The 13,602-nt window shown below is 31.0% G+C and overlaps 1 long non-coding RNA gene across 5 annotated transcripts in view; it reads right to left on the bottom strand.

Moving 5' to 3' along the window:
- Positions 1-13,602, bottom strand: part of LOC129531652 (uncharacterized) — a 556,454-nt gene that overhangs the window by 7,191 nt on the left and 535,661 nt on the right. For 3 of the 5 annotated variants that reach the window (XR_010135178.1, XR_010135175.1, XR_010135177.1), the window contains 3 exons: positions 13,417-13,449; positions 13,010-13,158; positions 9,227-10,236 (listed from right to left, as the gene is read on the bottom strand). This is a non-coding gene — a long non-coding RNA (uncharacterized lncRNA). Of the gene's footprint in view, positions 1-9,226; positions 10,237-13,009; positions 13,159-13,416; positions 13,450-13,602 lie in introns of those variants that run through there. The other 2 variants (XR_010135176.1, XR_010135174.1) reach the window with 1 other exon arrangement.

The following is a 13,602-nucleotide window of genomic DNA, read 5'->3' as shown; positions in this document are numbered from 1 at the left end:
GCAGATCTTCTTTAAGAGGAAAAAAAAGACAAAGCATGGTGAAGATGTATACTCTCCCCGCCCCACCTCATCAGATGCTAAGCCTTAGCTATGGCATTAACTAAATTTAAAAAGACTAATTTATTTTCATTGTGCCACATTGGCTGGTCTTATATTTAATTTCCTGGCTCTTTATCATCTGTCTAAAAAAGAAAAAAGTTACCAACACAGATGTAACCACGTTCATTTAGCTATATCATTTGAAGCCTTTTCAACAATGAAAATAAAAGTTCATACAACTTATCAAAACTCATTTTCTATAACTTGAATAAATCAACAAGTATTTATTGAACACTTTCATTTGATTGCTACTGCTCGCTTCTGGGCATTCAAAAGTGAATTTAACAGTGGGAGTGACAGGGAAAGAGAGAGAAAGAAAAACTCTCTTCATAGTATATTGTCTGATAAAGCTTGCATTCTGCAATACGCAGCTGAAAGCCATGTTTTAAACTTTTTTTCGTATGTATCCCAAATAGCAAATCCTTCTACGACCAATCGTGCAGATTACCATTTATCTTTTGAAGCTAGGAGTTAAGTAACTAATTTCCTCATTTATTTAAGGACAATACAAAAGATTCACTAACTTGCATATCTTTGTGCATCTTTTATAAAACAAAAGAAGAACTGAAAGTATATGTATATATAAATACATTTTATTATGGGTTTGAATTTTTTGGTCATTTTATTGGTTTTGCTCTATAAATCAACCAATTATAGAAGGGTCCTTTGAAGATGAAAAAACACAAGTTTTAAGAAACATTTACAAAATTAAATCACTTGGGAAACAATACAAATTTAGCAGCACAGGTAGTAAATTATTACATTGGAAAATTTTTTTAAAAATCAGATTGAGCTGTGTTTTTAGACATAATTATTTAATAGTAAACATATACATTTACCTGGAATCTTACCTACTAAATTTTATAGCGTAGAAATGAACCTTTTAGAAGTAATAAGCAAAGCAACTATTTTAAACGTCAGACATTTGCTAAAACAGTATTAAATTTTAAATAGTTTGTCTACAGTCTTATTATTTTTGATTGTGTTATCTATCTGTAACAAACATAAAATTGTGGGAAAAATGAAGACTGAATCATTGTTAAATGTTGATCCACTAAAAAGTGTCAAAATTCTTTTTATTGGATGCAATTTACTAGAGCAAGAAAGTGAATAAAAAACATTTGGAAAGATTCCCATCAACATGTAAAACCCAACAATCATTTTTTCAACATGGAACTGTTGTTACATGTAAAGAAACTGAAATATTGAAACATGAATCCAAGTGAGATCAAATCAGTATCAATGATAGCAGGAGTAAATGTATTTAATAATCCATAGTTTGGAATATCTTATACTTCATTTATCATTATTTAATCATAGACTCCTGTAGTTCAACAAATGTTTGCCACGCTTCACCTCTGTCCCAGTCACTATATGGAACAGTAGTGATACAAAGACAAATAAAATAGCGTAAAGGCTATCACTGTAGTATTTAAATGAACGGTGTTCCTATGTAGGCAAACACAAAAATCAGTCATTTCACTATGACATGTGAAACATTGATATATAATATATCTTGACTTCCTTGTGTCTAAAAAATGGCAAGACAATTTCATGCAACGTAGCTAAACAGCAGAGTCATGTTGCTGTGCCTTCACAACATGTCTGAGTATATTTTATAGTATAGGATTAGGTATTAAATTGCTATATTCATACTGAAATCTGCTTTAAAATCTCAATCTCTAGAAACCGGAATTAATCTCATAAATGAGCATCACTCACATTAGAATGCAAGCTCCCAGAAATGTATTCAAGTTACATTAATAGAAAATTATTTAACATAGAGGCTTTGGAAGTAAATTTTTGATAGAATTGTGAAAGAATGTTAAGAGATACTGATCAATGAGTATCAACCAAAAGATCATACACGTATGATAACTGAGAGAACTAAATAAGTTCACTGGAAAATCATGATTCAACCCACGAAATTCTATTTATTTGTATTATTCTTAAACACTTCTATTGAAAAATATAATAAACACATTATCTAAAAAGTTTGCATGATCATGAAGGGAACACTAATCTTGCAGTTTGGTCCCATTACATATTTTTTCTTTAGTAATCACCTCACCATATATTTTCTTCTGTTGTTTTTTGTCTGTTTTATCTTTTCTCCAGGCAGATACTTTGACAAAAATTTGTAAATAAAAGAAGTTTTCAGTGTGTTACATACGCAGGAGTGTGTGTGCACATGCACACACACTCAGAGTTTGATTTTTGAAAGGGAATATATAATTATCATAATCATTTCTCAGTCAATTAGGTAAGAGTGTATTTTCTCTGCTGTGGAATATCAGTATTTCTTCCTCATTGAAGAAAGTATTTTAGGGAAGTGTTTGGAGTGATGATATAAGACAACACTTAAATCATTCAGAAGACTTGTATGAGAAAACTGGGATTATAAATAACTGATAATAGTAATTGGAGGAATCAATAAAATAGTAGTTGTAGTACTTCTAAAATCACGTAAAAATAAGCATTATTTAGATCACTGAATATTGCAAATTATTGATGGAGTTCACTCCAGCAACTTCCATTATCTTTCTGAAGAAAAACAGAGAGCATTTCACATTCATTTTTCTCATTTTTCAAACAGAGTCTCTGAGGCCTTTAGAAACTTAAGAGTATTTTGGATGGAAAGTCCCATTTTCTTGAATGGCTGAGTTAGCAAACGCATCTCTAGAGACAGAGTTAAGTAATTATTATAGCATATTATAATATTTCAAAGCTAATTTTTCAACAAATGATTGACACATGTCTAAATGATCTTTAACATAACAAAAAAGGTTACATGGGGGAAATCCTTTAATTTCAAGGACATATATATTGGTAATAAAAACAATGTATATATTCTGGAAAAAAGATTACAGAAAAGTGAAAATATAATATTCTGAACCACCATCTCTACTCTAAAATCATACCATGGTTTTTATAAAGGGTTATACAGTGTACATATTGAAGAGTTAACATGATTAATTGTACATATCACTTAAAGACAAATAAAAAAATGTGAGGAGCATAAGTTGAAGAAAAAAGAAGTCTAATTTTCCATTCTAGAAATAAACATTTTAACATTTATATTCTTCTAATATTTTAAAAATCTACAAATTTTTTTCATTGAAACAATGGATTATGAATATGAATATCAATTTTCATAGAATTATATTAATTACAAAAATCAAGTTTTAAAGATAGTATTAATGTGTGAAAAAATACTTATCTTAATTTTTAAAATGTATTGTATGGTATTAATATGAACTAGAACTAGATTGAAGTTAAGAATAAAATATATTCAAATCTCAAAATGGAAAAGTGATTATATATTTGAGGTAAATCCTAGACAGAATATATTAAAAAATTGGATTATAAAAAATATGAAGATAAAGAATGAGAAAAAATAGAGTCCAAAAACAGACAGACAATATTGATATAGTAATCATTCTAAAACGCAGTATTTCATTACAAATAATGCACATTGTGATTTATTTTGAATAATAAAAGGTTTGCAATATTTGAATTGTCTATTAAAAGCATGACACTGTTCTGTTACAGGAAATCTACTTCATTACTGGGAGCTGAATAAGACACTCTGCAGATTTTAAAAATTTCATTTCATCTTTAAACACTAGTGCTGGAAGGAAATTAGAGTTCATGTCCCAACAAACCTTCACATTTTGTAGAATAGAATAAGGAAGTCATTTCTAGACTAATCTGCAACATTAATAAAGAAAGAATTTGAGTAAAAATGTCACTCAGATATCAACCAATATCATTTATGTATTCCTCTCATCAACCATTAATTTATTAGTACCTACAAAGTATCAAGATTCTCTTCTAATAAAACAAAATGTTAGATATGTTCATTATCCTGCCACAAGAGTTATCTCATTTACTTTAATGGAAATTAAACATTAATCAAAACTCAACATGAAACTACGTTATTCCCTTGAAATTTACTTTTGCTAATGTTATGCTTGTATGTGTTCGTAAACATACACATACATAATTGTTGAAAGAAATGCAAGCTATATTAAAATTAACTTTTTTAAACTTTATTTATAAAACACTAAGAACACTAGCATTTAACTGAATGCTAATCTTTGGGAGAGTGAACATTTAGAGAATTTTATTTCATGAAAGAAATGAAGTAAATTAATTATATTAGGATAGTATTTGAATGTAAGATATAATGCATGACACATAACCATATTAAAATTTTAGTCATATATTACACATATGTCCTGCGCATATAATTTCAGACCTTCAGAGTTTTATAAGAACTTAGATACTTAATAACACATTTTATGTTAAAATTGCATATTTAATTGAATAAATACTCAATTATTAAATACCAAGTTATTTCTGTCTTTGGCTTTAAAAGCCAAAGATATGTATTCATATGCCTGTTATGTTCATTTATAACTATAAGCCACCTTCATTTTTAGATATTAGGTTAAATAATTTTATAACAATGGGCACTGCTAATCTATTTTTTTGTTTTATAAAATGCCTCATTGCTTCTCTTTAATGTTTTATATATGCTACATATACTGAAATATTGAAAGGTATCTAGTATTTGCTTGTTTCCAAGATTCTAATTCATCTATAAAATAAATACTAGAATTACTAACACTGGTTAAAATCAATAGTATAAAAGGTGAATATTTAAATTATATAGTAAGTTTGAGCACAGAGGTTAATTTTTCCCTTCCACATTATATGGCTGACTCTTTGGCAAAGATACAGAACGGTTTGTTTGATCAAGTTCCTTCAAAAGGTAAGTAATGATTTAGACCAGACTTGACATCAACAACAACAAAAAAAGGGTGATATCAAGTTTAAAATTATGATGACACTTTTACAGGCTTTTATAAACATTCTTTTTAAAAATTCAAATTGTGCTACATAAAAAAAGAATTATAAAAATATAGCAAAACAACAAATTAGAGAGAAGGAAATTTAAACTTTGATAGAAATACTACAGTGGGGGTGGGGTAGGGATGGGAGGTTTTGGGAGAACCAGAGAATTGGCACAGTATTTGAATGTAAGTCATAATCTCTATGAAAATGTGTTCAAATAAGAAAGAATTTTGTACGTGTTTTAATACATTTTATGTAACTGACATCATAGACTTTATTAAACCATTATTAGATGTTTATATTTTGTATTTGACAGCTCCTCAAGTTAACAAGCTTAACAGTTTTACTACCTCAGACATTATTATTCTTTTACTTCTTTTAAAACTGAAATTTCTTAAAGAACTAATTAGGTCTTTGTTTTACTTTGGATTCAGCCAACAAGTCTGTGTTCATACTCGTGATTTTACGGATTTGGTTATTTTATCTCTCAGGCTTCATCTTCCTAAACTAATTGTTTATTGAGATTATTCTAAAATCCATAGACTCTCTCTTTATAAATATATTCTCTTTAAATCTGGCTTATTAAAAAAAGTATTCTTTGGTGTAAGAATAAACACCAAAGTTCTATTTTTGATTCCATGCATAATGTTACATTGAAAAACACTTTAATATGAAAATTGAATCATAATTTTTAGATAAACGAGGTAATGTCCACGTAATATGATTTTAGAGTTTTGAAAATAAAGTGCAAAATGAATTTAAAATAAATGATGCACGGGAAGCTCGAAGTTTTCCCCCTTCTTTTGTATACAAGACATCAGTGTCACCAGCCATTGTAAGGTTACATTTGTGAATTTTAGTAGGTAGTTGAGATTTTATGAACAGAAAATACACAATCCTCAGTCTATTTTCTCTCTGAAATCATCAAAGATGTAAAAAGTTCTTCAAAGCCATCCTCAGATAAAACAAAAAACAGCTTATTGTGTATAAGTACATGTAAAAAATATGTCTGCTTTGTTTCTAGGTGTTTAAGGTATATTTTAATTTCTTCATAGTAAATATATTATTGGACATACAAATTAAAGATTTTTAGATATTTATGGAATATCTATGTCGTAATGTGCATTTTATCAATTTTAAACAGCCTAGAAAAATGTCAAATAAGCCAGTATATGACGTGAAAATTACCCTCATATCCTGAAAATATTAAGAGCTAATTGTAACAGCTACATTTCATTTCTGCTGTATTCCAACTTTTTAAACATTAGTATTTCATTTTCATCTTTAAAAAAATAATTTTTATTAAATATCTAGATTTTTATTTCATTACATTATATAATAAGATCGATAACTTGGAATGCTAAAGGCTTCTCTTAAACCTCAACAAAAATAGAGAAAGGGATATTTCCTGAAAAATATTTTCCCAAGCAGATTCATTTTACAATTTAATTTCCTTCAATGAAGTAAAGGTCAGTGTGAAGCTATAAGAAAATTAATTTGCATGAGCTATGCACATGGAATATGACAATAATATAATATGAAATATTCATAATTCAAGCTTTTAAAGCCAACCTCAAGGCTATAAAAGCAATTATTATAAGGAATGACTCAACAATTACAACAAACTTTTTCTTTGATGATGTCAACTAATATGCTCTCATTCTGAGAGACATGAAGAGACAGTTCTGTAGAATAATAACAAACTCTAAGAATTAGCAATCCTTTGTATTACCTCATTAATATGTTAATTGGCTTCAGAAAATGTATCAATGCAAGTTTTCAACTTCAAACACAGTTCCAATAGTTCTACTAATCCAGTAATTCCAAGTCGACTTTATAATTATGCTATCTCTTTCCATCTCATCAATTGTATAAGTAATATTTTTTAACTCTGGCAACCAATACACATTTCTCTATTGACTATGTCCCATGCTTACCTATTTGAACAAGATTAAAATTTCATTCTTATTCATAATAGTGTGGCAGACATCTGCTGATCCATTGCTTATCTTAAAATAAAATTATTTTAGTAAAATTGTCATAAAATTACAGTCTAAACTGATACCTAGCCTACTCTCCTGAAATCAAAATAAGTAGCAATTCTCTGCATTTCTTGACAAAGAAAGTCAGATTTTCTGAAACCATATTGAGCATGTAAAAGAGTGTCTTAAAATTTTCTGATGAGTCCTATAACAATTCAGGGACATGAGCTTGTTTCTCTGCTGATCTGAATTGCTGCAATGTATGAAAAACCACACTGCAAGTTATATTCTGCTCTCAGGTTTCTTCCTGTAGCATTGGGTCTTGGGCATTAAATTTCTTACACCTCTGCCTGCTGCAGCTTCTTTTCTCCTTCTACAGCCCTCTTCACCCGCTAGAGCAACCCTGATTCAGATTCTAAATCCTAGCTGTTTGTTGGGCTTTGTTATCTCTGCTTAGATGAACATAATATGTCCATACAATCAGTATTTGAGGGCAGAGGACAGCGGGGTAGAAGTCAAGGAAAAGAAACAGTACTGTGGCTATTTATTTTGGAAAAACCAAAATCAAGCTTTGAGAGAAACAACACATCTCGCATTATTTTTGTTAGCTTTTTTCCATGAGGTAAAGTCAGGTTATGCCACTGAATCAAACCTGGGCTGAATGCTTTTCATCATCATTCTTCTTTCTTAAATATAATGAAGATTCTACCTGGTGTTGGTTGGCCATTCTGTTTTAATTTTTTTTTTATCATTATAAGATTTTGTCTTTTTTTCCCTGCATTTCCTTAGTCAATACACTGAGAAGGTGGGCAGTGCTGGAACTTCTAAACAGAAGTAATGGGCACTGCTAAACAAGTGATTTTGAACTAGAAGTTCTTCAAACTTGATTTTGTACTTCTCTGGAATGAGGATGACTACAATCCTCCACTAGTTCTAATATAAAAGACCAACAGTGCTAGTTAGCAAAATGTATGTGTTCTTTAGGTTATTCTATACTATTTCCTTTTCTAATGATCCTAAATAATAATCAAATTAATAACTACATTTATTGAGCATATAACAAATATTTGGCATATTATCTTATCATTGCCACTCACCAGCATTCTGAATCTGATTAAACAACTTAATCTTTTTGTGCCTCACATCTTTCAACTATGAAAAAGGTTACAATAATGTTACATTTTCTACACAGTTTTTGTAGGATTAAACGAGCTAATGTAGCTAAAATTTAAGAGTGTATGGCACATAATAAGCATTCAATCCATGTTAGATGTTATTTCATCAAACGAGTCCATTTTCAGATAGCTGAACTACAACTAGCAGAGATTTTTTAATCCTCTTCCTCATCTCTATTCCTAATAAGAGATAACAGTGAAGAAACAGAAAAAAAATTCAAATGAGGTTTTCCCTTGATGCTGCCTTCGTGCGTGCATGTGTGTGTGAGTGTGTCCTTCTTACGGTAGGCAGAATTCCAAGATGGCCTCCAAGTTTCTCAGGATTGTCCTTCCCTGGTTTATAGGACTTACAACCATATATCTTTGAGTGTAGGCTTAACATGTGCATATTTGGGTAGTCACATGCTTGCCTAGGTCACATTACATAGCAAACTATGATGGGATATTGACTCCCATAGTTACACAGCCCTGGCCAATAACTTGATTTCAACCTGAGGAGACCCTGAGCAGAGAACCAAATTGAGCTGTGCCCAGAATTCTGGCCCACCTCTAAGTTTGCATTAATTTGTTACACAACAATAGAGAGAAAACTAATACATTTTTTAAACCTCAAAACCTCTGCATCTCTTACTGCATGTATATAGTCATTATCTGATTTTAATTCAGGTATTAAACAACTCTTATATATCATGCACGTATAAGAAGTACTGAGAATACACAAACTGATAAATTAAACATAATCGACAACTCCTTTTTAAAATGTTACACCCCAAATTGATCAAATATATCAAATAATTTCAGACTAATGCAAAGTTCAATGGGACCATTGATCTGACTACACACTTTGAGATAGATAAAGGTAGCAATAGATTTTTTTGGTTATTTATTCAATGTTAGGTCATTTATTCCCATAGAGAAAATTCTTTTTGCAATGACATTTTTAGAGAGATTTGTTTCATTTTTCACAGTTACTGTGAAGCAGTACAAAGATATTAAAAAAGCACTCTAAGCCTCTCGAAGGAAGCATACTTTGCAAATGCAAAAGAAGATTGCTATTAACAAAGCCACTTTAATGATCATACTTACAAAATCACTCCTCTCCAAATATACTGCCATGGTGTACTATTTATTTAAAAACTGACAACTTTTAGTTACTTTACCAGATCAAATAGCTTCCTCCATCTTTTGAAACATGCTAGGCAATGATTTGTGCTTAAAAATGGATAACAATGACATTTTGTAAGCATCATTTTAACCTTAATTTCAACAGATGTCACACTTAGAGTTAATTATAGTTTTATACTTTCAAGTAGTATGTACAGTACATTAAAATACAAACTTTAATATTAAAATTTAGAATTCCCCTGACAGGTGACAGACTGTAGTATTGTTTAACCTAATCATTATTATTGCTTTACCACTAATTCCAATAGGCCTCCAAAAGATAAGATGTTTATATTGAAATTCTTATTTCTAATTGCGCTCTGCCATACTTTAAGACTGAAAGAAACAAAACTCTTGAGTTATGTGACAATTCAGAATGGAAAACATGCAAACAAGAAGTCACATACCTTTTCAAAAAGTTTAGTGAAACCTTACTATGACTTGATTTTAAAAAGAACATTGTTTTTCATATAACACATATAAAGAGCCATCTGTCTTTAGCTTGCAGCAGAATAGTAAAATGTCAATGAGGAGCTACTATTGGTGTTCTGGAGTGATTTTAAACCAGAAAGCATTTGACATTTCCAGAAACATCTACTGCCACTGTGATTTGCAGATTGATGCAGAGTAAAAACTGTTTTATAAGCATTTTGTGTGACACTAAATACTTAAACTTCTGAACAACTATTTAATACACATTAAAATTATTAACACTTTAAATAATTTTATGACCTCTGAGAACAAATATAAAGAAACATTAATTTAGAAAGAAAATATCTTTCATGTAATGGCCAATGTTTTCTCTAGTTTTTCTTTTTAACATTTTCCTGCTTTGTGAAAAACATTTTCTCCCACATTCTAGGAGACACATTCTAGGAGGATGAGTACAGAGAGATCAAAAGGTGGTGGAAGGGCAAATTAATTCTGTCAAGGTTAGCTCTCCAAAATCCAGGACACTGTCAAGAAGAATTACATGAAATAAAGTGTTAATGAAGTTATAATTAATATTGTAGTGATATCCAAGCTACTATTACTTTAGCTGTTTATTCACCTTTCCATGAAATCCAAGTGTTCTGTAAGGATATGAACCCAGACAGTTTTGGCAAATTAAGAAAAAAATACTGGCTTTGTAGTCACTAATACCCATGTTTTATCCTAGCCCTTAACTTCCTGTCTGTGGTAATTTTATTAACCAAAAATTAACAGTGACTTTAAAAATTTACAGCATCAAAATGTTAAATACAGAGTTACCATATGACCCAGCAACTCAATTCCTAGGGATATACTTAAGAAAAATGAAAATATATGTCTACACAGACTTGTACATGAATGTTCACAATGACATAATTCATAACAGTCAACAAGTGAAAACAACCCAAATGCTCATCAACTTATAAAGGGACAAACAAAAGGTGGCATATCCATAAAATAGAATATTATCCCATGATTAAAAATGAAATACTAATTTATTCTACAGTATAGATGAAACTTGAAAATGTTATACAAAGTGAAAGAAGCCAGTCACAGAAGATCACATATTATATAATTCCATTTATACAAAATGTCCAGAATAGGCACATTTATAGAGACAGCAAGTTCCTTAGTGGCTGCCTAGGGGTGGGGGTGGGGGTGACTTCTAATGGGTACAAGGGTGGGTCTGTGGTGTTGGGATAAGAACAACTTTCTAAAATTGGTTATAATAATGATTGCATGACTTTGTGAATTTACTAAACATCACGATTTAAAATTGTACATTTTAGATAGGTGCATTGTATGATACGTGAATTATATCTAAATAAAGCTGTTATTTTTTTAAAATGAAATGAAATAAAAGTACAGCAGAAAAGTTCAAAAAAAAATTTACAGCATCACTTTTCTCAAATAATAAACAGACCAAGGTTGCTCTGGTAGCATCATATGACATCGGTGACCTGGATGCCTTTAATGTTTTTGCTTTATTTTTTTCCTGTGTGCCTTTTGTTCTCATGATTGAAATACGTTTCATCAACTATAGGCATGATGTCTGCTTTCCCGAGAGGAGAGTTGATGAAAAAGTGCAAAAGGTGGCACCACCCTCTTTTCTGTACAGACTCCTCCCAAAGGACTTCTGCTTGACCACATTGGCCAAAACTGTGTTATATGGCCACAGGTTGCTTCAGAGGATACTGAGACTTCAAATTTATAATTTTAAAATAGATGACAATTAAATGATATAATATATATATAAAGCTTACTATAGTGCCTAAAACTCATACTGACAAAAAGTACATGTCAGTCACCTGAGTGAGTACACAGAATATATTTACATAGAAATAAAAGCATTTGCTGAAATACTGTTGTTGTTGTTGTTCTTGCTGTTGTTGTTGCTGTTGTTGTTGTTTTATTGGTGAAGGTGGGGAATCAGAATCAGGTTATGGGGTTTGAATTTTAGCAGCTCATTTGTGCTCAATGTTTAGAACTAAGAAGATTTCCCCAATCATATATTTCATTGAGTAGCCTATTTAAAACAAAATACACATGCTTCTATTTAACATTAATATAATTGAATAATATCAAGAGAATTATGAACATGTTGTATTGAGCTATTGGTAACTGAGTTAAAATGACCCACATTCAGATAGGGAGGGTGGTGGCTTGAGATGTACATATTGAGATTTTATACATACGTTTGCGAATAATATCTCACTTGCACAATAATTACATATGGTATATACATACGTTTTTATGTGTATTTAACTGTTTAAATAGACAGTATTTATTTAAAACATGGGTTTTTTTAATTCAAAACATGGTTTCTATTTATCTCAGTTTATCTTTTTGTTTTGTTTTGAAAGTCATGAGTCAGGATGAAATAATAGGTTTACACCTAGACTAGATGGATTCTAACAGATCAGTTAAGAGTAGATTGAACAGACCAGGTAAGAAGAATCCACTAGGGAATAATGACTCAAGCTTTTATTGCTATATAAATTAACACATTTAATGAACATAGTGTGAATTTGTTTTGTAATAATGATGGCTGTTACAATTGCCTATCTAGCTTATTGTTCCTACCCCAGAGTTTAGCTATGACTAATAGGTGGAATGGCAACCTCAGATCAGTGAATTATCAACTCTGCAGCAAGACACTCTTGTGGTAGATCTGACATTGAATTTGGAACATCACTTCTCTCAAATCGTTTCTCTGCTTTGGACTCTAGCTATTTAATGACAAGTACATCTTAGAGCCAATGAGTGCCCGTATTTGAATTCCCTTCCTGGAACACACAGGATTGTATGTTGTTTATAAGCATAAAAACTAGAGTCTAATGAAATGACTTTAAATCTCAGTTTGAAAACTTAACCGTTGTTTTAAATTTAGGATTTGCTCAAGTTGCTAATTGTTTTTCACTCATCAGTTTTCCCTATAAAATGAAAATTATTTCTACCACACGTAATTGTTTGGGTAATTAAATAAGAACACATTTCTCCAATTAATATATATTTGATATCTGCCTTGTTGAAGACTCAAAGTACTTAGTAAAAGAAAGCTTTTTAATTTTATCATAATCATTTTTAATTGTCCTAACTACCTCTCATCTCGTTTTTTGTCTTTGCCATGTACTGGTTGAACTCCCCTATTCTCCTAGCCTTTATATCCGTCCTATTGTATTAATCCATTCTCATGCTACTATGAAGAAATACCAAAGACTGGAAAATTAATAAAGGAAAAAGTTTTAATTGACTTACAGTTTCACATGGCTGGGAGGCCTCAGGAAACTTCCAATCATGGCAGAAGGGGAAGTGAACACAAACTTCTTCACAAGGCAGGAGGAGAAAAAAGTGATGTAAAGTCCTTTATGCAGCCATCAGATCTCATGAGAACTTGCTCACTATCACTAGAACAGCAAGGGGGTAACCACATTCATGATTCAATTACCTCTCAATAGGTCCCTCACATGACATGTATGGATTATGGGAACTATAATTCAAGATGAGATTTGGGTGGGGACATAGCCAAACCATATCATTCTGCCCCTGGCCCCTCCCAAATCTCATGTCTTCACATTTCAAAACACAATCATGCCTTTCCAACAGTCCCCCAAAGTCTTAGCTCATTCCAGCATTAACCCGGAAGTCTAAGTCCAAAGTCTCACCTGAGACAAGGCAAGTCTCTTCCACCTCTGAGCCTGTAAAATCAAAATCAAGTTAGTTACTTCCTAGATACAATGGGGGTACAGGCATTGGGTAAATAGGTCTGTTCCAAATTGAAGAAATTGGCCAAAACAAAGGGGCAGCCCATGCTAGTCTGAAATCCAACAGAACAGTCAGTAAAACTTAAA

The sequence above is a fragment of the Gorilla gorilla genome, chromosome 1, assembly GCF_029281585.2.
Source record: "Gorilla gorilla gorilla isolate KB3781 chromosome 1, NHGRI_mGorGor1-v2.1_pri, whole genome shotgun sequence".
NCBI classification, from domain to species: Eukaryota; Metazoa; Chordata; class Mammalia; order Primates; family Hominidae; genus Gorilla; species Gorilla gorilla.
This window is presented reverse-complemented; position numbering and strand designations above follow the sequence as displayed.